Source organism: Delphinus delphis, chromosome X (assembly GCF_949987515.2).
Source record: "Delphinus delphis chromosome X, mDelDel1.2, whole genome shotgun sequence".
Taxonomy (NCBI): domain Eukaryota; kingdom Metazoa; phylum Chordata; class Mammalia; order Artiodactyla; family Delphinidae; genus Delphinus; species Delphinus delphis.
This window is the reverse complement of record NC_082704.1, coordinates 39,309,047-39,313,656: the sequence shown is the minus strand read 5'-3', so window position 1 is coordinate 39,313,656 and position 4,610 is coordinate 39,309,047. Positions and strand designations below refer to the sequence as shown.

Sequence of the window (4,610 nt, the reverse complement as noted above, 5' to 3'; positions counted from 1 at the left end):
TACGAGAGAGATTAAGCTAAATGAATTTCAGGTTCACGTGAACTGGGAAATATTCAGTATTAAATTAATACCTGGTATTAATGTTTAAGTTTGTTGATCTAATTAATATAAACATGTCTTTAGAGTCACCAACATTAAGTGTAATACCTTTATTGTGCCTAGGTTTAATATAAGCTAAATAAAATCTTGTTATATCTGTTACAAATTTGTCAGCAAGGAAAGTAACTCGATGTGAAGAAACTTTTAAGGAAAGAAAATGCAAATGAGAAAAGAGTTTTGGGTGAACTTTTAGGAATGTCTACTTGGGGATGATCTCTCCAGATATTTGGTAATGTGAAATTTTAGAGTTGAGTTAAATTAAGTTAAATGATGGGAATTTGTTGAATAGCTGGGTATTTCCCAAATAAAGTAAGATACTGAGACATCAGTTACTAAACAGAGAAACTAAATGTATTTAGGACTATTAATGAATATGTTTGGTGCAACCCTGAGATGTTCTCTATAAGAAAGCAAATGTTTTGAGAAATTATCACTGGTCAGCAATGAAGACCCAACACAGCCAAAAAAAAAAAAAAAAAAGAAATTATCACTGGTATTTATGTTCACCAATCTACAGAATGCTAATGTAAAAGACAGTTCATAATTGCTTGCTTCTTAGTTTTCACAAGAAATTAAGGTTTTAAGAGCAGAGGATTCTAATTTAAACATGTAATTAAAGATAACAGAAATAGCCCTCCCCGGCGCTGCCAGCCCCGCGCCTGTCCCCAGCCCGCGGCTCGGGACCCTTTGCCTGTGTCCATCACTCCGTGCGGAACCGCCACCGGCATGTCGGACAAGCTGCCTTACAAAGTCGCTGACATCAGCCTGGCCGCCTGGGGACACAAGGCCCTGGACCTCGCAGAGAATGAGATGCTGGGCCTGATGCGCATGAGGGAGATGTACTCGGCCTCCAAACCACCGAAGGGTGCCCGCATTGCCGGCTGCCTGCACATGACCGTGGAGACAGCTGTCCTCACTGAGACCCTCGCTGCCCTGGGCGCTGAGGTGCAGTGGTCCAGCTGCAATATCTTCTCCACCCAGGACCATGCAGCAGCTGCCATTGTCAAGGCTGGCATTCCAGTGTACGCCTGGAAGGGCGAAACGGACGAGGAATATCTGTGGTGCATTGAGCAGACGCTGTACTTCAAGGACGGGCCCCTCAACATGATTCTGGACGATGGTGGTGACCTCACCAACCTCATCCACACCAAGTACCCACAGCTCCTGTCAGGCATCCGAGGCATCTCTGAAGAGACCACAACGGGGGTCCACAACCTGTACAAGATGATGGCCAACGGGATCCTGAAGGTGCCTGCCATCAACGTCAATGACTCGTCACCAAGAGCAAGTTTGACAACCTCTATGGCTGACGGGAGTCCCTCATAGATGGCATCCAGCAGGCCACAGACATGATGATTGCGGGCAAGGTGGCAGTGGTAGTGGGCTACGGCGACGTGGGCAAGGGCTGTGCCCAGGCCCTGAGGGGCTTCGGGGCCTGCGTCATCATCACGGAGATCGACCCCATCAACGCACTTCAGGCTGCCATGGAGGGCTATGAGGTGACCATCATGGATGAGGCCTGTCAGGAGGGCAACATCTTTGTCACCACCACGGGCTGTATCGACATCATCCTCGGCCGGCACTTTGAACAGATGAAAGATGACGCCATTGTGTGTAACATCGGACACTTTGACATGGAGATGGACGTCAAGTGGCTGAACGAGAACACTGTGGAGGTGAACATCAAGCCCCAGGTGGACCGCTACTTGTTGAAGAATGGGTGCCGCACCATCATTCTGGCTGAGGGCCGGGTGGTCAACCTGGGCTGCGCCATGGGCCACCCCAGCTTCGTGATGAGCAACTCTTTCACCAACCAGGTGCTGGTGCAGATTGAGCTGTGGACCCACCCAGACAAGTATCCCATTGGGGTCCACTTCCTGCCCAAGAAGCTGGATGAAGCAGTGGCTGAAGCCCACCTGGGAAAGCTGAATGTGAAGCTGACCAAGCTGACTGAGAAGCAGGCCCAGTACTTGGGCATGTCCTGCGATGGCCCCTTCAAACCTGATCACTACCGCTATTGAGAACCAGGCCCGCCCTTTGCCTTCCAGCTGCTGTCCTTGCCTGGGTCCCACCTCTCCTCCCCAAGAGCAAATGGCACCACCTTTGAGACTGGTTTGATAATGTTCCCCGTCAACTCCCTGGGGCTAGTCAGTCTTTGGCCTCTGCTGCATCCCTCATACTGTTCCAAGTGTGGCAGGGGGAATTGAGAAGTCCCTCCTCAAGCCCTGGTCATGATAGAGATACATGGGAGTTACCCACAGGGAACCATGAGCTCAGGGGTTTTGGAACTGCTCACTCAGTCAGTCCTTCCTTAGGCTGGAAGTTGGCAGTGATGTTCACAAAGCCCATGCACTTTACCATCCAGGCCCTCACTTGGCCTATGGACTTTATACCCATGTTCTTGGTTTACAGGTTCATTGGTTCCTCAGCCCATGAAAGATGAGAAGGAGCTATGTCAAAGGGTGTGGAGGAACTGTTGGAGTTTAAATGCTCCTGAGAGCCCGGCTTAGTGCTTGACATTCTCTTAAACCTCAGAACAATGAGGTTGGTACTTTTAGTCCTTATTTTACAGGGGTTGGAATATATTGTCAAGGGATAGCCAAGAAAGGACGAGAGAAGTGACAGCCAGAGGTTGAGAGGGGCCAGAGAAACATAAAAGTGCATTGTAACTTGATGTTCCCATCACAACTCTGGGTCAAAAAGAGATTAATTTGGTTTATAATGTTAAAAGAGAGCAAGAAGGTGGGTTAATAAAAATTTTGGTGCCTAAAAAAAAAGTTAATAGAAATAATGACAACATTTCAGTATACAATAGGAAAGTAGGATGTATGTTTTCAGTAAAGAAGGTATGAGGAATGGAGTTGCATTTTATTAAGGGAAAAGGAAGTAGGTTTGACTTAGGGCTGGCTGTTTCTGAATGGAAAAATAAAGTGATGGATACAGAAAGTGATGAAAAGGTTTGTGGAAAGTGGATCCTGAGAAGAGCTTTGTGCATGGTCAGGACTGACTGAGTTTAAAATAAATTTGATTGAGTAAATGAACTGTTTTTCTTTTTTGGCTGCGTTGGGTCTTCGTTGCTGCACGTGGGCTTTCTCTAGTTGCGGTGAGCGGGGGCTACTCTTTGTTGCAGTGCGCAGGCTTCTCAGTGCGGTGGCTTCTCTTGTTGAGGAGCACAGGCCCTAGGACACATAGGCTTCAGTAGTTGTGGCACGTGGGCTCAGTAGTTGTGGCTCGCAGACCCTAAAGCACAGGCTTAGTAGCTGTGGTGCACGGGCTTAGTTGCTGTGCAGCATGTGGGATCTTCCCAGACCAGGGCTCAAACCTGTGTCCTCTGCATTGGCAGGCAGATTCTTAACCACTGTGCCACCAGGGAAGTCCCAAGTAAGTGAATTTTAAAGGTAAGCTGGTACAAAACTTGAATTTGGCTTTTCTCTCTGTTAAGAGGACAAGTTTTCTTAAGATGTTGAACTGCCTTTGAAAACAGATTTTGAGTTTCTTTACCTTTTAAGTGATCTGTTCTATATTTGCCTTTGAAGTCTTTTATTGTTACTTTGGCTAAGTGAATAACTGTTGTTTCACAGTGACCTATGATCCTATCTGATTGAGTGTTCTAAACTCTTTTGATATTTTTTGACAAAACTTCCTAAATCAAATTCTAATGAAGTTCTTTTGACCTCTAGCTAACTTTGGGATGCTTCAGAGGGCCCCTGAAACATCCTAATGAGAGATATTAAACTAATTAGGTTCATTTGGTAGGTTAAGTTACATGGGAAGTATTATCAAATAAGTAATAAACCTTAGGTTATATTGTATGGTAAATGTTACTAATATAGATATTCTAGAGGTTATATGGAGTTCCTAAAAATCTGATATGTCCTGGTAAAATGTTATCAGTCATAACTCTAGTTATTATCTGAAAGTGTTGTATGTCACAGCAGTAACCAAGTTACTTTGTCAATTGCATTGTAATCAGATTTAAACGTGCCTTCTTAAGTCTTTTGTCATTATAGACAGTTATGATTTCACTCTGATGCCTTTGCAAAAATGCTTCCTCTTCAAGAAGATTTATAGAAAGGACTTTTGGATAAATACAAGTTTCTGACTTTCAGACCATAATGCTGAACTGGGTAAGAAATTGAAGAATTCTAATGGGAAACCTGATGGCTTCATAAAGCTGTCAACAAAAAGGATTAGTTACATAGGCCTGAGTGAACTGGTGAATATGGTTATAATTTTTATGGTTTCTATCTGAAAAATTACTGGTTTAAATCTGTGTTTTCCAGATATAAAGAAAACCTTCCCCTTAAACTAATTATGACTTACAATAATTTGGTAAATTATACCTTTGTAAGCAGAATTGAAACATTTATATTGTCTCTCTATCTGCTTCCTCCAGAGATTGAAAACTCTTAGGTTCCCAGCAGCTTTATCAGATAAATTAGGAAGGCTACCTCACTAACAGGTACAGAAATCTCAAGGTATTTTGAGAACCTTGAAAAGGGAGGAATTCA

General features: G+C 44.3%; 1 pseudogene; it reads left to right on the top strand.

Moving 5' to 3' along the window:
- The first annotated feature begins 810 nt into the window (after positions 1–810).
- Positions 811–2,862, top strand: LOC132418747 (adenosylhomocysteinase pseudogene; annotated as a pseudogene).
- The last annotated feature ends 1,748 nt before the right edge of the window (positions 2,863–4,610 follow it).